The sequence below is a fragment of the Pinus tabuliformis genome, chromosome 3_2, assembly GCF_031772625.1.
Source record: "Pinus tabuliformis cultivar Carrire ecotype Pingquan chromosome 3_2, CPIR1, whole genome shotgun sequence".
Taxonomy (NCBI): domain Eukaryota; kingdom Viridiplantae; phylum Streptophyta; class Pinopsida; order Pinales; family Pinaceae; genus Pinus; species Pinus tabuliformis.
Window position 1 is genome coordinate 1197777165 of NC_142302.1, and position 26034 is coordinate 1197803198.

Consider the following 26034-nt stretch of genomic DNA (forward strand, 5'->3'; position numbering starts at 1 on the left):
GATGATCAGTATGTATAACTATTTCTTTGCCCATTAGGTAATGTTTCCACTTTTTCATACTCTGTACTAATGCATACAATTCTTTATCATATGTGGGATAATTAACTACTGCAGAATTAAATGTCTCAGAATGATAACATATGGGTTTACCATGTTGCATCAACACTGCTCCCATGGCATAGTCACTGGCATCTGTTTCAATCTTGAATGGTCTTTGAAGATCTAGCAATGCTAGTATTGGTGCTGTACTAATTTTTTCTTTCAAGGTGTCAAAGGCTTTTTGTTATTTGCCTCCCCACTGAAACACCTTGTTCAATACTGTCAAAGCATGTAAGGGAGCTGCAATCAAGGAAAAGTTAGCAATAAACTCTCTCCAATATTGTGTTGCTCCTAGGAAGCTCCTAACTTCTATAGTAGATTTGGGTTTAAGCCAGTTCACAATTACTTCAACCTTAGAGGGATCTATCCTCAATTCACCACCCCCTACAATATGACCCAAATAATTCAAAGATGTTTTTCCAAATTCACATTTTGATAATTTAACATAGAGATTTTCTTTTTTCAAAACTTCTAGAGTCTGTTTTACATGCTTCAAATGTTCTTCCCATGTTTTACTGAAAACAAGAATGTCATCTAAATATACAATTACAAAATCATCAATAAAAGGCCTGAGTACATCATTCATAACTCTCATGAAGGTGGCAGGAACATTAGTTAAGCCAAAAGGCATAACTAGCCATTCATACAACCCTTTCTTTGTCTTGAAAGCAGTCTTCCATGCATCTTGTTATGCTACTCTAACCTGATGATAGCCACTACGCAAGTCCAACTTGGAAAATTAAACATCTTCTTTCAGTTAATCTAATAGATCATCAATGCGAGGAAGAGGATAACGATTCTTGATCGTTATTTTTTTCAGTTCTCTGTAATCAATGCACATCCTCCGTGAACCATCTTTCTTTCTCACCAACACAATTGGAGATCCGCATGGTGATGTGCTTGGTATTATGAACCCTTTATCGAGCAACTCCTGTACCTGCTTCTTGATCTCTACATTCTCTAAAGAGGACCTGTACATTCCAATGTTAGGCAATGGAGCATCTTGCTGCAAATTAATATCATGTATTATTTCCATTTTGGGTGGCAGACCTTTAGGTTCTTGAAATAGGATATCATATTCTGAAACAAATTTATCTAAATCAGCTTTCTGTTTAGCATCACAACCTTCAAATGCATTGGTTTTATCAGGGGTCTTTTCCTTTACAACCATTAGTAAAAATTGCTTGCATGAATTTACAATTCTTTTCATATGCCCTGAGTTTATGAGAGTGTAGTTATTTTTGAGCTGATGAGCTCTTACAATATATTCTATTCCATCTTTTGTGAGTTGATACTTATTTTCAATTCTATAGAAAATGGCTTTTCTATCATACAAGTAAGGACTTCCTAAAACAATACCACATATATCCAAGGGAACTATATCTAACTCAACCTCATCTACAAAAGTTGATCCAATAGCAAACCTAAGTTTACATTGTCTAGTCACTTGTAGTTTTGCTTTATCACAGACCCAACCTAATGGATGTGGCTTCTTGTGAGGTGTGGTTAGTAGTTCCAACTTCTTTACAATTGCTTCAAAAATCAAGTTTACTTGTGAACCACTATCAAATAAAGTATCAATCTTTTGATGCTTGGAAATAACTCTAATATGAAAAATCTCATGTCCTTTCCTCTCATTGTCTTCATTATCAATATATTGAGCAAAATTACTAGTAGATGCTTCAGAATTTTTACCTTTTACACCTGTGGCTATGACTGTTGTTTCATCACCTGAGTCTGACCCCAAAGATTTCTGAATAGCAGCAGCAATCTTCTTCTTCTTACCACCAAACTTCTTGGGTTTTAGTTCTGGATGCAAAGACCAACAATGTTCATCATCATGCCCATCCTTCTTGCAGTGAGTGCATGAAGGTTTGTCTTTCTATATAATGTTTGTCTTCCTCTCCTTCCATTTTTGCTTCTTCTTTTCCTTTTTCTTTCTTGCAGTGGGTTTTGATGATCCCCCAATCTCTGGGTTCACATTCTTGCCTCTAGCCTCTAGATGTGTAGCCTGAACGGATACCTCATCTATGCTAGTGGGGTTAAACATGAGAATGGTGTGCCTTAAATAGCTATGTAGACCACTTATATACTTCAACAAAGTTTCAGGTGAGTCTAGAGAAATGCCTAGAATTAAAGCTCTTTTTCTAAATTCCTAGGTATAGCTTTGTACACTTTGCCCCTTTAATTGGCGAAGAGTTTTCCAACTCATCATTGCTTGCTGCATATAAGCTAGTGGATAGAATTTTTTTTTAATGGCAGAAACAAATTCACTCCAGGTAGAAAGAATTTTACCATGCTTCTTAAAATCAGCTTGTGTCCTACCTTCCCACCACACTAGGGCAGTTACTCCAAGGTGAAGGTTTGTTAGCTGAATCTTTCTCCTTTCTGAATCGATGTTCTGCACCTTGCAATATACATCAATCTGTCTAATCCAGTTATGTAGCTTTTCTGCATTTAATTCTCCATCATATATTGGCAAATCAAATTTTACATCTAATTTAATCAAAGGGCTAGAAGGAGGTGTTGATGGAGGAGGATCTTTCCCTTTCCCTTTGCCTTCTGAATGGCCATCAAGAAGAGGTTCCTCTATTCCTTTGTATTGATTGGAGGTTGAAGTATTTTCACCTTGACCTTTCTTAAATTCTCGATACATTTCTTGTACCATGGCCCTCATGGTCATGAAATTGTCCATGAACTGAGAGTTTGATTCCAAGGGAATTTCTTCTGCCGTTTTCCTCCTAGGAGAGATTCTTCCAATATCTGGGTTGACCTCATCCAGTTCTCCTTCTCCTAATTTGAACTTAGACCTAGTTAGCATTCAACAATCCAGCACAAGCTTGTCTAACCTTAGCAAACCTAAAGCTCTAATACCACTTGATCTGATAATGAGATCTTAGACAATTATTAAGGTATTACAGACTCATGTGCATGGATTTGCCTATGTTACTTTCTGCAATGGATCGATAAGATTGTGAAATACATAGAAAATGAAGCAGTTAAAGAACATAATAGACAAACACATATAAACACAACAAGTTTAATAAGGAGTTCACCCAACACTCCTGGCCTACATCTCCTAGTCCAGCCTTCAGTGCTGACCTCTCTATTATGTCTTCAGAAGTAGAGCATTTACAACAGTGAGCTCAATTTGAGTCTCACACAACAGATACAAAACAATAAGGATTCACTTAGATCCCCCAAGACTTTCTGAGCACATAGACTCTCCTTACTGACTCTTTGTCCCTGTTTTCTCTTTGTCTCAACACTGTCTGCCCTGTTTTCTGTCAATCTGTGGCTTTAAATCCAATCAGCGTTGTCTATTCGTTTCACCTTCTCAGGCTCTCAGGCTCCTTGGCCTCTATCTGCTCAGATCCCCCTCTGAGTGTTAGCAATCATTGCTAAATATCTTCAGGGATGGTGACCACTTGTTCTGTAACGGAATGGGTCATCGAGCCTTTGAAATCCCCAACAATAGCGTTCTCTGTTTTCACAGAAAAATACATTAAAAACTATGAAAATCCGCCAAACTTCCTCTTATCAGATTTGAAATGTTATACATTCCGCCTTATAACTCCTATCGGGTCCACCTTTATGTCGCTTATCGCATCTCCACCAATGATCTGGAAGATCTAGATCCAATGACTATGGTTCATTTCAGGTGGCCCATGCGTACGGGAGTTAACCGATCGAAAATAGTGGTTTTCTCTCTCCAAGGCCTGGACACATGGCAGCCAATGTATGGGCTTGGGTGGAGCCCAGCCAAAACCTCTTACCGCCTTCGGTCCTCCCGAAATCTCGCTTGTTTCCTTTGTATTAAAAAAATACATTAAAATATGAAATCCCGCTCATATCGAACTTGAAACAATATATATTTGCATTAACAAATCCTTTCGGGTCCGATTTCATCACATCAATGCATTTTCTTTTGTTTTTCGTTTATTTAACGAAAATGCGATTTACAAAGGAAAACCATGTTTTCTAGATCTCAAAATATATCAAATGTCGTTCATAGTTTTATCGGGTTTGGCTATCACAGTCATAGTTATTATCGGCCCCGCTCCATTGAAATGCTTCGATGCAATATTGCGATTGCGACTTGTCACTAATCGCATATCGCATAGATCCCCAAGCCTTTTGGTAAGCACTCCTCTGTATTTGCTGATTGCAATATCGCATTTCAACTTGGGTCGTAGTTCTGCGTGCTTGATCAACAGTCCTCGTTGACCCCACTGATTGCTGTCACGTATTACTTGTGGTCTCCGCCGATAGCCTTCGCTTGCTACCATCGATTGCGATTTTCCGATCGGATCTGGATCGTTGATCAGCTAGATTTGACGGCTTCGATGCAATGTTGTTTTAAGCCTCTGATAAGCCTTATTTCACCGATTTCTTCATGTTTTTGCCTCCTGATAGTGTAATCTGACTTTTTGAAAATTTCTTCTCATGCGATAGTTTTGAATGTTTGAATACTTAGAGATTTTTAGGATCCATTTGGATCACCATTGCTTGATGACTTCCTGAATTACATCATCTATGGAAAGATATGGAATATTGAACCACTTCTTCTCTGGATCCTTCCGTACCCTGATATACACACAGTGTAAGTCTACCTTGAACTCCGTGTACTCTGACAACTTCTCATACATGGTTGGGTACAACCGTGGTTGTTGGTTGATGGCCATGTGAATGCTCGACTCTATAAAAACCCAGGAAATTTTTGTCTTAGTGACCCACACAAGGTCCTTTGTGGTCCAAAGGGAGGCAAACTATTCAGCGTCCGGCAAACCTACCTCTAATGGGGGGAATTGACTGTCCTCCAGCAGCTCCCAAGAAACCAAATAGAGAGAAGCAACCACGCGTAGTGGAAGGTCTTGCTCTTGTCTTGAGCCTCACAACAATACACAAGGAACTCGCTACATAGGTATAACGACCAGTTAAACTGCACGCCCTCCATGCATTGTGCAACTAACGAGATCACGGGTGCCGAAACCTCATTCGTGCGACACTTCCTCATGACCTTACTAGCTAGTATTTGCATCACAATTTTCACCACAGGGTTGTTGATGGATGTTATGGAGTACCCGCGTGGCTTCTTGATAAGCTCAAATTTTGCCTTCATCTTCTCTGCCAAGTTACGCTCGCTTGTTTTTCCACCAAACTCCTTGGCTGGATTCAAGCCTTCATGCGGCAGGAGCATGATTCTGTGGACAAGCATGTCTATGATGGGGATAGGCACACCAAGCCATAAACACCCATCATGCACCAAAGTTAGCAGTTGCTTTATACAGGTGATATTGATGTTGGAGCAGTGATAGTGGGGCACCCACAACAGGTTCAACAACCTTGATTGATTTACTCCATGAATCCACTCAACTGGCTCCAATGCAGTGACACCAGATTCTTTGTAATACACCTGTTTCATGTAATTCTCCATCGCGAGGTGGGGGAACCTCTCATGGTCAGCCAAGTCCCAGTCCTCCATCTTTAAAAGGGGAACCCTCGCCAGGTGCAGACCTTCAAAGGTTATATTTTTTGGCAACAGGGGCATGTGAATGTCAAATTTCTCCGCGTCTAGGTCCTTGGTGACCTTCACCTTTCCTTTGCATAGAGGGATATACTCCGGAAACTTGGAGATGGGCTCCACACCCTCAACGTCTATATCTTTAGTACCCTCTTTAGCCTGCAAATCTGCAACCTTCTCAGGATTCTTATCCTTCTTCTGTGCTTGGGTAGCAGAGTGCTTCTTAGGCGACTCGCGCATTGGCATTTGCCTCTTCTTCTTGTCTTTCTTCAGCTTATGGGTCTCACGCATTGGTATAAGCTTCGGCCTAGGTGACCTCGGCACAAAAGCTAGAGCCTCCATGCTCACAACTTCTAGAGCCACTCCCTCGGAGGCAACAGTTCCTACGGTGCTTGTAGTCTCTCCTAGTCCTAACATAATGCTATGAATATGTTGGGTTTCCTCAGGTAGATTATCAAACACAGATCTTCCGACCAAATCCTAAAAAAACTTGCGATTCATAAGCGATAGACAATGCAATGCAAAAATTCTAAGGATGCGAAGTGTTCTCTACTGGATGACCATGCGTAATTTATGGGAGATTTTGAATTCAAATTTGACGGTTCCCCCAAAAGTCCATCTATTAATGCTGAATTGGCGGAAAATCTCCAAATATTTCAGCCTTAAATTCCACCCCCCAACCCCCCCTTGCTCCTCTTAATTGTCTCCTGGATGTCAAATCATGAAAAATGACCCTAGCGGTCATTTTCTGGCTATGGTGCGTGGTATCTCCCCCCATAGCACAACTCCCTTCGCACGGTCTCTGATATAGTGACAATGCCCTTTTCCACATATCTCCTCTATCGCGTAGCTCCCTTCGCGCGGTCTCTGATATTGTGATAGCACCCTTTTCCGCGTAGCTCCCAAAACTCGGAAGTGTAGTTTATAGTCCCATGCTCCCTTGCAATTGTCTGGAGCACTAAGATTGTGCTACCATCATGTAGTCTTTGAGCTAGATCTCTTGCATATGGCTTCAATCAGCTCCCGTTCACTTTTCCCAGGAAAGGTTCTCTGTTCATCTTTTCAAGCTGAATCATGCCCCCATCTGTGATGTCTATGATGACATATGGCCCCAACTAGTGCATCTAAAATTTTCATGGAAATTTAGCAAACTTACTATCATATAATAAGACCAAGTCGTTTACCTTGAATGTGCATATCTTGATGTGTCGATCATGCCATGCCTTTTCACGTTCCATTTGTCCTTGCTGATGAAATCTAGCCAAGAATCTATCCTCTTCAAGCTCCATCAACTACATGAGCCGTTCTTCCAAGGCTCCATGGTCCACCATCCCTGTGAAGGCTGCTATGCGTAGACTAGGCATAATATATTCCATAGGCCTCACAACTTCTACGCCATACACAAATGGGAAAGGTGTCTGACCTATTAGCTTTTTACAAGTAGTCCTATATGACCATAATACTGTTAGTACGCGCACGTCCCAATCATTCCGCTGCGTGTTGCAAATCTTCATCAGCGCATTCTCCAATATTTTATTGAAGGCCTCCACTGTTCCATTATCTTGAGGATGATATGGTGTACTCTTATGATGATACACCTGGAATTCTTTTGTCAGCATGCTGATCGTTTCATTAAGGAAGTGGGTACCACGATCACTCAGCAATACCTTCAGGCAACCAAACCTAGTTAACACATATTCAAACAATAACTTGGTTATTGTTTCCCCTGTATAGTCCTTCACGGGTTGTGCCTCTGCCCATCTGTTCAGATACTCTGTAGCGGTGATGATATAACGCGCACCTGATTTCTTGCCTAGGGGTTGAATCGATCCCACAAAGTCGATTGCCCATTTCTCAAATGGCTCAATGACACCTGCGGATTCATAGGAAGCTCATCCCTTCATGATGGCCTCCCTGTACTTTGACATGCATCAAATGCCCTACAATACGAATTAGAATCTTTATGCAACGTAGGCCACCACAATCTGGTGCGCAAAATCTTCTATGCAATTGCCTTTCCTACATAATCTCCTCCCTTAGATCCTCCATGAGCTTCAACGAGGATACAACTTCGTTCAAAATCGTGCACATATCATCGGAGTATCTCGTATGATCTCATATTATACAAATGTCCGACAATTACTGAGAAATCAGCCATGCATACTACCAACTCTTTCTTTTTCTGACTGGTGTAGCCTTTTGGAGTTGTCCCTGTGGTCAAAAAGTGGAAAATATCCACAAAATAGCTGTCCTCTACACACACCACGAAGAGCTACGCATCAAGCAGCCCTTCCTCCAATTTAGTTGGCTCCTCCCTTGTTTCAATTCGTGACAAGTGGTCAGGTCTTGCATTCAACCTTCCTGGCTTGAAAATTACCTCAAAGTCATATTCTTGAAACAAAAATAGCCATCGGCATATCTTCCCCCTCAACACAGGCTTATTGACTATGTACTTCAAGGTGGAGTGGTCTGTGTACATCTTGAAATGTCTACCCAACAGATAGTGTCTGAATTTTTGGAGCACATATACCATAGCCAATCCCTCGCGCTCTGTCATTGAGTATTTCTTATTAGCCTTTGATAAATTTTTACTTGAAAATGATATAGGGTGATCCATCTCTCCTTCACCATCCTGTGTTAGTACTTCTCTTAATGCAATACACAAGGCATCAACATGCACATGGAATTCCTTCTTCCAATCTGGGAAGACCAAGATCGATGCGGTGACCATCTTTTCTTTCAAGACATCTAAAATGCACTAACATTCTTCATCCCAACAGAATGTAGCATCCTTCTTCAATAGCTTCTCCATGGGCACGGTAATCTAAGCATAAGCCTTGATGAACTTTCGATAGTATCCAGTATGGCCCAGCATTGCACGCAGCTGTTTGACACTCCTCGAGGCTTCCAAATTCATTATTACTGCAATATTGGCAGGTTCCACCATTAGTCCTTGCTTGCATACAACATGACCCAGAAAAATCCCAAAGGGGACACAAAATAAGCATTTCTCCAGGTTTAACGCAATTTGATACCTTTGGCACTTATCCAACATTAAGCGCAGACTGGCTACATGGCGCTTTACTAGCCTAAACACTGTCCAGTCATCAAAATATACCTCCAAGAATTTGTGAATAAACTCTTTGAACATCATGATGACTACGTGAGAGAATATTGTTGGTGCATTCTTGAGTCCGAAGAGCATCACCGTATGCTGAAAACACCCCCATTCTGTTGCGAAGGATGTTTTACTCCTGTCTTCTGGCGCGATCTCGATCTGATGGTATCAAGAGAACCCATCAGTAAATGAGTAGGCCTCCTTCCCTCCAACATTGTCTAGTACCTCATCAGTAAATAGTGTCGGGAAAGGATCTTAGATCTACATGAATCCTAATCTCTCTCTTCTTCTTCTTTTCCTGAACTACCATTGGGCTCACCTGATCAGATTCCTCCACTAGTTCAATAATACCTACCTCAAGCATCTTGTCCAATTCCAAGCAGACATTTTCTGTGTATTTGGGATTAAGGTGATATGGGCTCTGCTTAATGGGCTTCACGTCTAGTTTCAAAGTTATTTTCATCACTCCCAAATTTCTTATGCTACCTTTCAAGTCTGAAAATTTTGTAGGAAAAATATCCTGGTACTCGTGGAGTAATTCAACAACTTTATCCACTATGGCATCATCCCAATAATCTTCGATATTCGTGAACTTAGGCTCTACTTTAGTACCAATGTTGATCTGCCTAGTCTTCAGCGACGCGGTGATATATGAGTTCTCTACCTACGGACCTTCAATCTCGCAGCAGCCTTCTGTTTCTGGGATATTGATATTTCGTGGATCCTCATCCTCCCCTTCAACAATCACGTTATAGCATTCCAATGCATGGCGCGGCTGGGTGCTCCAATTCGGTTGAACCAATTCCAAAGGATCTTGTGGAATTTGGAAGATCACTGCCTTAACCTCCTACAACACCTCATCAGTGCTTTCAAACCCATCTTCAAAGCTTAAGGTCATCAAGAATCCTTCTCTTAAGATATCCCACTCTGCGGTGCTGTGGCAGAGCTCTGTTTCCAAATATCAATTCACAGGGATTATGTCCAGAGAGTGACATAATAAATGCACCCATTTTGGCTGCGAATCCATTCCATACACTTTAGTCCATCTTTCCAAATGATCGCACAGATCAATTCCTCCCATCATATTTCTCAGTTAATCATACTTTAGGACGACCAAATCGCATCCTCATCATCCTCCTATAATCGCGCCACTCATCAAAGATGTCTTTGTGCGTACCCCACCACCGAGCGAGCATAACTCGCAATGCCAAATCCAGTGCCTGAAAGCAGTGATCCTCTGGAACTTCTCTTTCAAAAGCATCCAAAAACTTATCTACGTCAATTATACCATCATAATAAGGTAAATTTCTTACCTTCGATGACACACAACGCAACGATTTGGTCATCATGTTGCCGCACAGTTTGGATACTTCATGTAGCATGTTTTTTCCAATGTTCCAACTCTTCATCTGAATCCGAGGTAAAAGAACTTTCGTGGTCCCATGGAATCCGTTCATTAGCCATTTAACCCAATCTTGGTCTCGCGCCTTAATTTTGTAGATTTGATCCAAATCATCGTCACTTTCCTCATAGTCACAGACCGGTTTGGTATAGCACGGTCCTTCTGTAGGGTCCAATGGTACTACAACGTGAAGCAATTTTATTTCAAATGACATCGTCTACTTCTTCAAGTTAATGACCCCATTCATATCAATAACCCAATCTATTCCAAGGAGTGCGGGGTATGGATTGTTGTCATCAACAATTTCTATCACTTCAAAATCAACCAGCGTGATCGCACCTTCTATATCTACGGTAACTCCCTACAATCATCCCATAGGGATAATCTTCTACTGGTTCGCCATCCTCAGTTGAATCAAGGACCACTACAGCGTAGGTCTCCCCATTCTCTCCCAAGTTTGTTTAGGAAATACGTTCGCATCAGACCCCAAATCCAAAATAACTTGGTCCATCTCATAGTCTCCTATTTGTGCGGTAAGCCTCATCTCGCGCCTTGTTCTTGCCTTATGCTTACCAATCTTTCTGACTATGCGGGGTCCATCAAGAGCATTATCCTTACCAACACACTTGTTTATCAACTCTTGTAGTCCTTTCACAGCCTTTCTATCGCGTAGTAGTTTCATACAAGTCTCCAAGAAGGTGGTAAGCACAGAGGGGTCAACCTTTGTAGGCACGCTGGTGTCTAGCAGTTTGTTCTGACTCCCTGAGGTAGAGGCTTCAGCGAATATTTTCTTCACTTCCATGAATGTTTCCTTCACACGCTCTAGATCGAAACCAGTCTCCTTTTCCGGGGCCTTGCGGACCCATCCACCTTCTTCAGGTTGTTTTCCCTTATCATCACCAGTCGTGATCTCGCTTCGCAACACAATATTCACATTCGGGTCCTCTTCGCGAGGCTCGACCCTCATCATCTGTAAGTTCTGGGTAACATGTTGAGGTTGTGCCTTCTTCTCCTGCATCTTGGCCATCAGCACAGGATATTCTTCGATTTTGTGGTCAAACTGAGTACAGTATTGACATGACGGGCGTGTTTGATTCATACACTCTCACGCGTAGTGTCCTGGCATTCCGCAATTGTAGCAAATGACCTACCCACGACCCTTACCAGGTCCGCCTCCTCCTCGACCTCATCCACATCCCTGATATCCTCTGCGTGCTCCCCAACTCCCTGATTTGAAGGCCAAGTTTCCACTTGCATTTGATACACAAGAATCCTCTCCATCATTAATTCATAGCTTTGACAATGGTGCTCATCGTGGCCCACTGATTTGCAAAAATCATAGAACAATTTTTGGGGTGTCTATATAAACTTTTGCAGCAAATGACAATTATTTGTGACATGTTTTACAACCACTTGACAAATAGTGCGCCATAGCGCGGGTCCCATACTTGGTCTACTGGAGCTTCCTATCTCAGGGGAATTGGCCCTCCCCTTGTATAGTTCACGAAGACAGGACAATGATCCTTATCATGCCCCTGGCTCTTATACTTGAGGCACCATACTTCTTCGTGCACCTCTATCCTGGCCTCTTTTTCCTTTTTCAAGCTTTGCATTTCCAAATAGAGGTTTTGCAATTGCGAGTGAATTTGTTGGACTCCCAAAGATGTGTCCTGAATAAGTGTCTCATGCAATCTCATTGCGATTTCCAGAGCTTTCGCCTAAGTTCCTATCTTTTGCTGCGATAAAGCAATCCTTAGATGGGATAGGAGTGCGGCTATAAACCAATCGCGATGCTGACTATCTGTGAGATTCATATTAGCTTCGCGGATCTCGCACTTCAGTCTTTGATCTAGCTCCCATGGTGTTTCACCAGGCCTCATCATGATTTCCTTAAATCCAATTACCGATTGTGAGGTAGACTTAGGCTTACTGAATTCTTTGTTCAAAGCAGTCTGAGTATCTGCTAATGATGCCAATGGATTATCAGTGCAGTACTTAATGTACCATGTCAGCACGCAATCCTGCAAAGCGGTAACCAACTGCGCCTTCTTTATGTTATCATCCGTAATCTATTGTGTTGTCCACACAACCTTTGCAACAAACCAAAACTGATATGGATCCTCACTTCCTAAGCCCTTGAATACTGGCAACTTCATTGTATTCAACATGTTGACCGATGGAGGTGATGATGGCGGTGTGGGAAAAGGTGTATGTTGTGGAGGTGAAGGTGGAGGTGGTGTGGACGGATGAGGAATTTGTGAAAAACCCTACCTTATCAACTAGACAACCCTCTGTGGTGAAGTCTGTGCTGCTCTCTTGTTGTCACTCATGGGAGGTTCAATCAACGGGCTATACTCATGGCCTGTTCTTCCCCTATCCCTGAGGAGATTCCCACTTCACGTAGCTCCAAACATCAAGGTAGCGGCATAAGCCGTTTCTCACAAAACAACATCTTAATCCAAGTATTCAAAGATCTTAGATACTTACCTCGTGGTCCTTTGAAGAAACATTGCTCTGCTTCATTGTAATTCACTGAGCTGTCGACCACGAACTCTGTAACAAATCCTCCTATAACCCGATCGAGCCAATGGTTAAAGCTTCCAACCTCTGCACTAATTCTGGGGTCCACACTAAACATAGTTACCGATCAAACAAGAAAGTGAACTGGCACCCATTTTTTTGAGGTAGCAAAAAATCACTCAATTTTGAAAAGGGGTGATGCCAGAATACACTTCTTTTTAGCATATTTTTGGCACTTTAAATTTTCTTACGTATCAAGTATGAACATTGTTTTTTTAATGTTAGGGATTTTCACGTTGATTTTGAAAAATGTTGATGCTGCACCAACACATTTTTTTATATGTTAGTGATTTTCATGATGATTTTAAACTGTGTTGATGCAGCATCAACAAATTCTTTTAGAGGGCTTATTTTTGACACTTTAAATTTTTTTATTTATCAAGTGTGAACATTTTTTTTTAGTGATTTTCATCTTGATTTTCAAAAGTGTTGATGAGCATCAACCCTTTTTGTTTACAGGGCTTATTTTTTACACTTTAAATTTTCTAATGAATCAAGTGTGGATGATTTTTTTTAAATGTTGGTGATTTTCATGTTAGTAATAAAACATAAAAATAATAATAATAAAAACATGACAAAAAAATCAAATAAAAAAAATATAAAAAAATAAGAAAAAAAAACCATAAAATTGTAAAAAAAAACATAAAACATAAAACATGACAAAAATAAAAATAATAAAAATATGTTAGTATTAAAACATAAAATAAATAGAAATAAATTAAAAAACATAACAAAAATAAAAAACGTAAACATAAAAATAAAAAACATGACAAAAAATAAAAAGAATAAACATAAAACATGTTATTAATAAAACATAAAAAACAAAAACAAAAAACCTATAAAAATGTAAAAAAAAATGAAAATTAACTTGTAAAAAAAAATTGAATAAAAAATTAATGAAAAAAACAAAAAAAAAATGATTTTTTTTTTTTTGGGTTGGATATTCTAGAGGCGCTGAAGCGACTAGGGTTTGGAACTGTGGGCGACAGAAGCGAGTTGGTAACTATGGAGGGGCAGGGAGGAGGGAGCTCCACTCCCTCCTATAGTAACGTGGTTTCAAATAGAGGCAGAGAGCCGAGTCAGAACAAGCTCCAAAATTCAATGGAGAATGAGACAAAAACAACTGGTACCCAAAAGCCGGAAGGCAGCAAACCCCATGAAAAGGAAGGGACCCACGAGGAGGTTCGAAAGGAAACGAAAGCTGGAGACAGTGGTCAGAGAATGGAGGGTAGAGCTACAATGGGACCCTGCAAGCCCAAGTCTAATATTAAACCACAGGTGGTCCTAAATGATCTTGCTCTGTAGGCGCACAAAGATCACATGGCAACCTATGCGGTCATATGCAAGTTTATGGGTATCTGGCCCACGGAGAAAGCACTATACACTTGGATAAGAAACACCTAGAAACCAAAAGGAGAAATAACTATACATCTTGGGTCCAAGGGTTTTTTTTACCATGGTTTTCACGAACCTGGAGGACAAAGACAGAATTTTCGAAGGAGGACCCTACTTATATGTTGTTGCAGGCCTCTAAATGTGACCTTGGATGATGAACTTTGTTTCGGAGCGAGAAATGTTCACATCGGTCCCGGTATGGATAAGATTATATTCCTTACCTTTAGATTATTCGATGTCGAAATATTTAAAAGCTATAGGTAATAAATTAGGACATTTTTTAAAGATATCAGAGGCAACTCTGCGATGTAAATATACATCCTTTGCTCGCATATGTGTAGAAATGGACTTATCGGGAGCACTCCCGGATGAAGTCATCCTGGAAGTATATGACGAGGAATGTGTACAGATGGTCGACTATGAACACATCCCATTCAGATGCCACAAATGTCATGAACATGGGCACCTCTTCAGAGAATGCCCACTCAACAAAAGAGAGGACAATCTAAAAAGAAACATCGGAAAAGACCCTGAAGGTTACACCAAAGTGGCAGGCAGGGGGAAAGGAGGGGGGGAAACACCAAAAGAAACCTAGTGAGAACAAACCACCAAGTCACAACAGTTTTGAGATTTTAGAAGAAGAGGGGGAAGAAAATGGAAAGAGTAAGGACCTGGAGAACATCCCAATAGAGAGAGAAAAAGAGGACAGCATGGACATCATACAGGTAGATAATGAACTAAAGGAGGACCCACTAAGCACTATAGGACTTGGAAGGGACCAGGAGATGACCCCAAGCAAAGGAGGAACGGAGGATCAAGACCTACAGGAGATTCTTGATAGGGAGAACCTTGAACTAGAAAAGTTTCTAGAACAGGGAACCAACAAAGGGATTGACTCTCTGCCACAAGAGGAGTTTGACAGAGTGCAACAACTATTCCTTCGAAGGTCTCAAACAAAGGCTGCAGGAGTCAAAAGGAACTATGACAGTCAGGAGAATAAAGGGGTCAAACAAATGGAAAGTATATTAGGATACTCCATCAAAAACCCAGGCAAGAAAAGAGGAAGAAGGAGGCAGAATGATCTCCTGTCAGAATGTGGGAAACTCCTGATTAATTTAGGTAAGATGAAAGATCTTACCAGTTACTCTTTCACAAACACATCATTATGAAGCTCACAACCTAGAACATTAGGGGGCTAGGCAGCAAAAGAAAGCAAAGAAATCTCAGTAACAGAATAAAAGAAGAAAAACCAGACATGGTGTTTATACAGGAAACAAAATGCTTAGTAGAAAAGATCAGAGAACTTCATAGAAAATGGCTCAACAACTATGAGTACCTTGAAGTCAAAGCAAATAATACAGCGGGAGGAATTCTCACCCTATGGAATCCCCAAAAATTTGAGATCATAGATGTAGAAGCATCCAGAAATCACCTTTCAATGGTAATACAACCTTTGGGGGACAAAGAGTGTTACTTGATCACAAATTTCTATGGTCCTCAATTGCTAGAAGACAAACTAAATATCCTTACCTCTCTGGAGGAGCTAAGAGAGAGACACTCAATTATCCCCTAGATTATGGGAGGGGACTTCAACATGATCAGATCCCTCTCAGAGAAAAAGGGGGAAGCAGAATGCTGGGACGAGACTCACTTGCCTTCCAGAACTTCTTAGACAACATGAGACTGGTGAGTATGGAAACAATAAATGGCACCTTCACATGGAATAACAGGAGAGGGGGATCTGCCCAAGTTGCATCGAAATTAGACAGATTCATAATCTCGGAGGATCTCCTTCTCTCCGGTCACACTATGACTGCTTGGATCCTTCCTTTTGGAGGCTCGGACCACTGGCCAGTCCAGTTGGAGGCTTCTTTTATTGGAACCCCAAGAAACAGACCTTTCAGGTTCGAAAATGCATGGCTCACTCACCCCAACTTCATCACTAATATTAGAAATTGGTGGGTGGAAGATATGCACACCCAGGGCACAAAAATGTTCCTCCTGCATCAGAGACTCAAGCATATCAAACGAAGGCTCAAGGAATGGAACAGGAAGGAGTTTGGTAACATTTTTGAAGCCAAAAGAGAAGTGGAGAGAAAATTACAAGAAACTAATCAAATTCTCATCATGGAAGGATTCACAGAGGCAAGGAAAATACAGGCGGACTCTCTGCAGCAAGAATGGGACAATCAATGTCAGCAGGAGGAAATCTTCTAGAGATAGAAATCTAGAGTACAATGGATAAAAGAAGGGGAGAGAAACACCAGATTCTTTCACAAGTCCACCATGAAACACAGGGCTCATAATAGGATCACAAAACTCTTAGATCTGCAAGGGGAAGAGTTAAATATGCACAAGGAAATGGAATCTGTTTTGGTACAACATTTTCAAAGCATAGCAGAGGAAACCATTGTAGACAGATCTCAATTCATTAAGAGCATCACAAAGAATATTCCAAAATTGGTGACCAAGGAGGATAACTATAATCTCAACAGGCTAGTAATGGAGGAAGAGGTCAATGAAGTAATAAAAGAGATGCACAATGGGAAAGCTCTAGGCCTGGATGGTTTCAATGTAGACTTCTTCAAAACATGCTGGGAAATCATCAAATATGACATTCTGGATGTGGTGGAGGACTCGAGAAAATCAAGAACAGTTCTTAGAGCGATTAATGAATATTTCATAGCATTAATCCCTAAATAGGAAAAATCCATGACACCAGAAAGATTTAAACCCATAGCGTTATGCAATGTGGTGTACAAAATCATTTCCAAAGTTATTGCTAACAGACTCAAACCTCTACTTCCATCGCTTGTGTTAGACGAGCAGACTGGATATGTGGAAGGCAGACAAATTCTCAACAATATCATCCAAGCTCACGAAGTGGTTCATTCCCTCAAGACCAATAAGCAAGCAGGTATGATAATACAGCTGGACATAGCGAAAGCATATGATAAGCTAAGCTGGCCCTACATAAAGGAAATTCTTAAAGCTTATGGCTTTGACTACAACTGGATAAAGTGGGTCATGGCCCTGGTTACCACAACAAGTTGCTCTATCCTTCTCAATGGCTCTCCTTCAAGAACCTTCAGGCCTTCAAGGGGCCTTAGGCAAGGTGATCCTCTCTCCCCATTCCTCTTCATTCTCATGATGGAAGGATTGGGCAGAATGATCAATACAGCCAAGGAGGAAGGAAGAATCAAGGGGCTAAAACTCACTCAGAATGGGGACACATTGACTCATCAACAATTTGTGGATGATACTATGCTGCAGGGCGCACCCACTGTCAAGGAAGCCAAAGCCTTCAAACAAATCCTGCAGGATTTTGCAAAGGCTGCTGGCACGGAGGTAAGCCTCACAAAATCAAAAGTTTTCTTTTTCAATACGGATATTTCCATCCAAAGACATCTCGCCAGAATTTTGGGATTTCAAAGAGAGAATCTTCCCTCTAAATATCTGGGAATGCCTCTCACTGACAAACCCCTGAATAAGGAAGTTTGGGAGTCAGTTACAAATAAACTGAAGGACAAAGTCAATAACTGGACTAGCAGATCTTTGAATTTAGTAGGAAGACTAACTCTTACAAAGGTTGTTCTACAAACCATTCCAGTTTTCATGTTCTCAACCCTTCCTATCCCAAAAGGAGTTTTACAACAGATCAAGAATACTCAAAGAAACTTTCTTTGGGGTCAAGAGGAAGAGAAAAAGAAATTGGCCCTAGTAGCGTGGGACAAGCTCTGCAAACCCAAAACCCATGGTGGTTTAGGTCTCCACGACCCAGACACCCTAAGCAAAGTCTTGGGGGAAAAACTTTGGTGGAGATGGCTAAAGGAAACTAACAATCCATGGACCAAGCTATGGAAACAAAAGTATGCAATGGATTGGCAGGAAAAGGACCACATTCGGATGACAGGGCACATCAGGGGATCTCATATTTGGAACAAGGCTTGGGAGAACAGAGCCTTAGTTCAGAATCATAGTTTCTGGGAGATAAGAAATGGGAATCTTGCCTGGTTCTGGGAGGACAACTGGTAGCAGGAACAAAATCTCTGCAGAGAAGGTCTAGACATCATCAAAAGTGACACCCTTAACAAAGGACTAAAAAGGGTAAGTGACTTTTGGGATCAGTCAAGAGAGGAAGGGAAGTGGAGAATCTGGAAGGTACCAGAATACAGTGCAGAGACCCCCTTGAAAGCCCAAGCTAAAGTTCTTGAAGAGATTTTGGAAAAGAGGCAAATTTTATCATCAACCTCGAATGATCTACTAAGGTGGGGTAGAAACAATGAGGGCAACTTCAACCTCAAAGAAGCCAAAAGAATAGTCACTGGATTTGACCATCCAAATCCTGACAAGACTTGGAAAAACCTTTGGAGCAACCCACAATGGATGAAGATCAAATTGTTCATGTGGCTAGTTCAGCATAAAAAGATTTTGACCTGGGAAAATCTTAGAAAAAGAGGTTTTGCAGGTCCTTCTAAATGCCATTTATGTGGGCTGCAGGAGGAGACCATGGATCACCTACTTAACCTTTGCGCGTTCACCTCCTCCATATGGAATTGGGTAGACTCTATCTTCAACCAAACTATCAGGAGTGAAGATCACATTACTGTAACTCTAAAGAATTGGAGGAAAGACTTCTCAGATAATGAGATAGTCAATGCAGCCTGGACACTGATTCTAGGTTTTTTGATCTGGGATGTGTGGAAAGAACGCAACAACAGGATCTTCAAAGATAAATCTGGTTCAACTCAAGGCATCATGGCTCAGATCCTAAAACAACTCAAAGAAACAGTTAATGTCTTTCTAAAGCAACCTCCTGAGAAACCCCCTGGTCAAAGGGACACTCACATCCTGGAACAGTTGGGACTTCAGTCTTATAGCCCTTCAGGCACCAAAAAGATAGCTAGGCACATATCAGATGGCAAGGCTTTCTGGCAACCCCCTCCTCATGGCTTCCTGAAACTCAACATAGATGGAGCCTCAAAAGGGAACCCAGGGGATGTTGGGTACGGAGGAGTCATTAGGGATGCCGAGGGCAATATCAAAGTCATTTTTCACAGTCATTTGGGGAGGGCCACCAACAATATGGCAGAACTCATGGCCATTGAGCAGGGCTTAGAAATCCTGATGAACTATGATTTACATAATACAATCATAGAGGCAGAATCAGAATTAACGATTAATTTGGTCAAAAGAATAAGCACCAGCACAACACCAGACAAGTTTCAAATCACTAGAGACTTTTGCAAGTATTTCATCGAGTTCAATCTCACCTCAGAACACTTAGAACTCTGAGCTTTGTTCACGTACGCAGAGATGCCAACAGAGTGGCGGACAGGCTAGCTAATGAAGGGGTGATTTTCACAAAAGAAAACAAGTGCTGCTTGTGGGAGTTTGTTCAGGCAGGACAACTGCGCGAGGATTGCAACACTCTGGCGTGCAAAGACAGGGAGCATTATCATCACTCCAAGGGGAAACAACCAACAGAAAACTAAGATGATGGATGTCAAGGGTTTAATTAATAGGCAGCCCAAGTTCTGGATCTGGCAGAGGAATGGAAGGCAGAGGAGGAAGAGTGCTAAACCAGAAAGTGGATCTAACGCTTCACTACAGAAAAGGGGGTTTTGCAGCAGTTACTAGAGTTATCGGGCGTCCGATTGTACCAAAAGTGGTTTTACCGAAAAGTCTCTGATGCCACAAATGGAGTTACACGTGGCTCTAGGAAGAAAGATAATACCGCCTTCATCGGGCGGGTATCCCTCGCTCTTCTCTTCAGCTCGATATCCTTTCCAGCCGTCGGATTAGGTAGCAACAGATCTAGGGCTGAGGTCTGTCGGGATTGTGGTTGGTGGGACCGGGACGGTTTTGCTACAGTTTCCCTGGTTATCGGGCATCCGCTTTACCATAAGCGGGTTTTTGAAAAAGCCTCTGATGCCACTGACCATGTAACACGTGGCTCCAGGTAGTTTGTGAATACCGCCCTCATCGGGCGGTATTCCTAGTGCATTTTGTCTGCCCGATATCCCTCTCAGCCGTTGGATATTGCGGATGCAGATCGATGGCTCAAATTTGTCGTGCATGTTTTTTCACCTTTAGGTCGGCTCGTGGGTCTCTTTATCACTTTTGGGTCCGCTCTTTGGCTTTGTTGGTTGTATGGTTTTGTGGGCCCTTAGCCGCGTTCTTGAGCATGAGGCTCAATTCCCAAACTTTGGGTGTTTGTCAAATCTTTGACAACCTGTATATTAAGGAATTTAGACTTCTGTGATCCATAACATTGTTAAGATAGTCTTCGGCAAAATCACATAACCAATCTTTTGTCGACGTGTTTCGAACCAACCAGTGTGGTTCATCGTCAGGACAAGTTGTATCCTCTTGTTGCTTCATTTAAATAGAAGGTTTGATTCTTGCTTGAGCCAAAAAAAAAAAAAAACAAATTGATCCACAAAAAAATCTAAAAACATTTTTTTTAAGTTAAAAAAAATAAAAATAAAAAAAACCTCATTACAAAAAAAAAACTTAAAATAATTACCAAAAAAAAAAAATTAAAAAAAAAATTAAGAAAAAAAATTAAATTAAAAAAAAAACAAATAATTAAAACAAAAAATAAAAAATGTTTAAATTAAAAAATTTAAATAAACAAAATAAAAAATAAAATAAAATAAAAATGTAAGAATTTTTTTTCTAAATTAAAATTATAAAAATAAAGAAATAGCATAATAATAATAATAATAAAACAACAACAACAACATTAAAAAAAATCAAAACAATTTAAAAAAACATTTAAAAATTTTATTAAAAAAAACAATTAAAAAAAAAAACAAAACAATTTAAAAGATAAAAACAATTAAGAAAAAAATAATTAAAAAACAATTTAAAATAAATAAAAAAACACAATTTAAAAAATAAAAACAATTTAAAAAAAAATCATTAAAAAAAAACAAATTAAACAAACAATTAATTTTTTTAACAATATAATAAAATAAAATAAAAAAAAACAATTAAAATAAAAATAAAAGAAACACATTCAAAAAGCACCTACCTCCCGCCATCCCTCACCCTCCTCCTGACCCCTCCCCTCTCCCCTCGCCTACCCCCCCTTCCCTCAGCCCCTCGCCTCCCCAGTCTTGACCCTTCCCTCTCCCCTCCCACACCAAGCCCCTCCTCTCCCTCACCCACCCTTGGCCCACCACCTCCCTCCCCTCCCCGCTCCCCTCCCCTAGCTGGCCCCCACCCTACCTCCCTCCCTCACCCCCCCCCTCTCCCCTCGCCTACCCCCCCTTCCCTCAGCCCCCTCGCCTTCTCAGTCTTGACCCTTCCCTCTCCCCTCCCACACCAAGCCCCTCCTCTCCCTCACCCACCCTTGGACCACCACCTCCCTCCCCTCCCCCTGGCCCCCACCCTACCTCCCTCCCTCACCTCCCCTAGTTGGCCCCCACCCTACCTCCCTCCCTCACCTCCCTCCGCTCCACCTCACCCCCTTACCACCCTCCCCTCCCCGCCTGGGCCCCCAGCGAGCAGTCAAGGAGCCACTGGTTGGGGGTCTCAATGGGGAGGGGAGGGTGTTAAGGGGGTGAGGGGGAGCAGAGGGGGGTGAGGGATGGGGGTGGGCTACGTGTTGGGTGGGGGAGGGGGTGCGCCGAGGGTGGGTGAGGGAGAGGAGGGCTGGGTGAGGGAGGCAAGAGGGGAGGGCCGAGAGTGGGGATGAGAGGTGGGTGAGGGAAGGGGGAAGAGGCGAGGGGGGTGAGGGAGGCGAGGGGTTGAGAGGGGGGTGAGGGAGGACGGGAGGTGGGTGTTTTTTGAATGTGTGAGGGAGGGGGGTGAGAGAGGGGAGCGGCTGGGTGAGGGAGGGAAGACGGGAGGACCGAGAGTGGGGAGACGGGGGGGGTGAGGGAAGGGGGTGAAGCGAGGGGGGTGAGGGAGAGGAGAGGGGAGGGGTCGAGAGGGGAGTGAGCAAGGGCGGGAGGTCCATGTTTTTTGAATGTGTTTTTTTATTTTTATTTTAATTGTTTTATTTTTAATTTTAATTTTTAATTGTTTTATATATATATATATATATATTTTTTTTTTTTTAAATTGTTTTTTTTTTTTTTTTTTTTTAATTTAAGTATTTTTGATTTTTTTCTTAAATTTTAATTTTTTTTTTTTTTTTTTTTTCTTTTGAATTTTTTTTTATTTTTTTTTTTTTTTTTTTTTTTTGATAATTATTTAACATTTTTTTAAATAATATTTTTATTTTTTACTTTTTTTTTTTAAACTTAAAAATCGTCTCGTTTTTTTTTCATTTATATTTTCTTTTATATATATATATATATATCTATATATATAGTTTTATTTATTTTTTTATTTGTTTAAATTTTTCATTTTTACAAGTTATTTTTTATTCTTTTTTTTTACACTTTTATGGTTTTTTTTTTATATATATTTTATGAAATTTAATTTATTTTTTTCATGAATCATCCCCTTGCCACCCCTAGCTAGTTGGGCCTCGGGGTCACCGTGGGATTTGTTTTGTTTTTTGTTTCTTTTTTTAGTTTTTAATTTTTTTTAATGTTGTATTTTATTTTTGAAATTTTTATTTTTTTATTTGGTTTTTATTTTTTTATTTGTTTTTTACATGGTAGGGTATGTGTCAATGCTTGTCTAGCAACCTGATCGTATTATGTGCAATTTGATAATTGATTTTAAATTTTTAGTTATAATGAATTGAGTCTGTCCCACAATGTGTTAATTTCATGGTTGGTCTTTAAGTTTTCATTACAATGGGTTGAGCTCACCTACACTGCGTGTCAATTTGATAGTTGATTTTTAAATTTTTTTCGCAATGTATCAAGTTGTCTTAGGCTAAGATTTCAAAATCGCTATACATTTAGCATTTAAAAAAAATTACTCTTGCTATAATAACTCTTTCATTCACATGTTCATTTTTTAAGTTTTTTTAGTCATAAATTTTTCCATAATGTCATGCTTAAAATATTTTGAAAATTTAAGATTTTTTGTAGTCATAATCTTTGGTTTTAATTGCATGGTTGAAAAATTGTCAATATTTTTAATGTTTTTCTAAGTCGTAATATTTTATCTTTAATGTTATGGTTAAAAACAATTATAAATTTTTTTTCTTAGCACCATGCTTGAAAGTTGGAATTTTAAAGTTGTTCAAAGAAGTGATATTTTAAATTTAATGTTACGCTTAAAAATCATTGGAATTTTAAGGGTTTTCAAAGACGTGATATTTTATCGTTAATGTCATTCTTGGAAATCATTGGAAATTTAAAGTTTTTCAGAGTCACGATATTTTGTTTTTAACGTCATTAATAAAAAGTGTTGAAAATGTACTTGGAAAAAAAAACGTTATTCCAACATCAACACTTTTCGATTTCAAGGTGTTTTTTGCACCAACAAAATGGCTTTTATTGTTTTTTACTGTTATTTTTAAAAAATATTGAAAATTTACTCAAAAAAAACTTTATTCTGGCATCAATGCTTTTCGATTTCAAGGTGTTTTTTCATGTTTCTTTGAGATTTTTGGGCTCAAGTACCCATTTTGAGGTAATATTTCCTGTTTGATCGGTAGCTATGTTACTATTGGACCGTCAAGTTTCCGCCTTCCTTGGTCGTCTACCAATTTAGCTATCCACTCGTATAGGTCAATTGGGAAGGTGCAGAAGAAAATTTCATTTATTTTTGTGTACAAATATTTGTCCAACCACTGTTCTTTTTTCAGGTGTGGAACCCTGTTTTCCTGCATCGCGAATTCGTGGATCCTTCTATCCATCCACTTCTCAATTTCCTTCTTGGTCAGATTCCAGAGATGCAAGATCACACATCTCTCTATGCAGATCTTGGTCCCAGCAACGAAACCATTTGTTGGCTTAGGGGGTCCTGACCCAGGTTTAAAGTTAGTTGCGCCAAATAAATCCCTACACTAGTGGCCCTTTCGGCATCAATCCGTGGTACCCGGACTGAAGTCTCACCCGAAGCAGTATGGGGGGATGTTGGAACCAAGTTTCCACACCCAGAGATCTGTGTGATGTCCTTCTGCGACCTAGATCTGCCTTTGCGCAAATCTCTAAGCCCTTATGGCGTATTGTTATAACTTCCTTTAATCGCCCCCTAGACCTCTAGAAAGGTCTACGACTGGCTTTTGTGGACCCTAAACAAGCAAATTATCTACTTACGCGCACCATAGATTCTCCTTAAACCAGTATTTACTCAGATCTACATAAGTGTTCAATAACTTTAACAGGAAGATTTATGATCTTTGTGTAATCACTTAACATTAATTGCGTTCAGATAATATAATAGATCAAGTAAAGTCACGCATCAATGCATCATTATTTCATAATGACATCATTCATTACAGCCTATATCACAATCATACATAACAGAAGTAAAGAGATAAAACACATGAATTTTTGTGATAATATTCTTTATTGATCTTCAATATAGGTTTACAGACTCAATACTTCCCTGCGCACTGAGCTGCAGGGGTTCGCGCACTTAGCTACAAACACTACTCTAGGCCTCTACGCACTCAGCTACAAAGCCTTTTCCCCTCTAAGACTACTTCTCTGCACTAGACTCCTTTGCTCGTACCATGGGTAGATCTTCAAAAAGCCGACTCAAGCTTACATAAAGGAGGGTAAAACCCTTTTTTGACTCTTAACCAGCTACGCGCTCCACGTCCACAATTTGCAAACACTTTACATCTTTTTACATCGAACTGGGGCTTTTGCCACAAAACTTTAGCTTTTGCCCCAAAACTGACTCAGGGGATCCCATCCCAACATACACCTTTTCTTGTTTTCGGCTCTCCATGCTCTTGCATTTATAGAAATTTTTAGCTCTCCTTCCCTCCTTTGGTTCATCAATGAGGATGTTGGTGTTTTTAATGAGATGAGAGCTACCATCCTCTTGTTGTTAAGGATTGTTAGGGCTCAAGGCTCAAATTGTCATCCCATCAGTCAAGACCTTGAGTGTTTTTCAAGAAAGGTTATGTTCCAAGGTGTTGACTAGCCTTCTAGCGACCCTTGCAGCTATCGAAGAAAAAGTTGCCAGCTCATGAATAAGTGTCTTTGGAGCACCCATAAGGGTTGATTTTTAAAGTCAACCTTAGGAAAATTTTCTAATTTTTTCCTTTCATAATGTTTCCAGCTCAAAATGTATCCTTTGTACATGTTTCTTACTGACTCTGAGTGTTTTTTTCTGCGTACAAATGAGCGTGCTATTTTTTCATAATAACAAGGTTGTATCAACTACAAACAAAATATAATTAATTAGATAAATAAAATGCAAAATAAAGTTTATATATACAAATACACATGCATACACACAATAAATAATGAAGAGATGGTCAAGATAATAACCTCCTCCATAAAGCTATGTTTCTTGTTTCCCTCCACTTGGCCATAACAAGTCTACTTGAAAATTGTTGGTAGGCTAAATTGCTTCATTTTTTAACCCTTTTTCCCTTCAAAACCATAACCTTATACCTTTGTTTTAACCTTGAAAACCCCCCTATTCCTGTACGAGACCAAGAATCGTGTCCCTTCCACACTAGATTTATGTTTCATGTTTAAGGGTTATGAATGTGCTTAATTAATCATTTTCATAGATTTTATACCTTTAAATCTTTGCAACTAATAATTATCTTCCTAGAAGTATTTGATAGACAATGAATTAATCATCTTGTTAGCATGGTCTAGTGCATGTAGGATTCCTACACCACTGGCGAATCTTCAGCGACTGTGACAACTCACCACTCCATGCGGACACTGTGTTCTAGAATGATCAATTCGAGTTGGGATCGAGGCATAGAGGAAATTCAGGGATATGGTGGAGATTAGGTCATTGGCTAAATATCTAGAATAAAGTTTTCTTATAGTCAAAAGGCTTCGCACGAACTATTATTGTTATTTT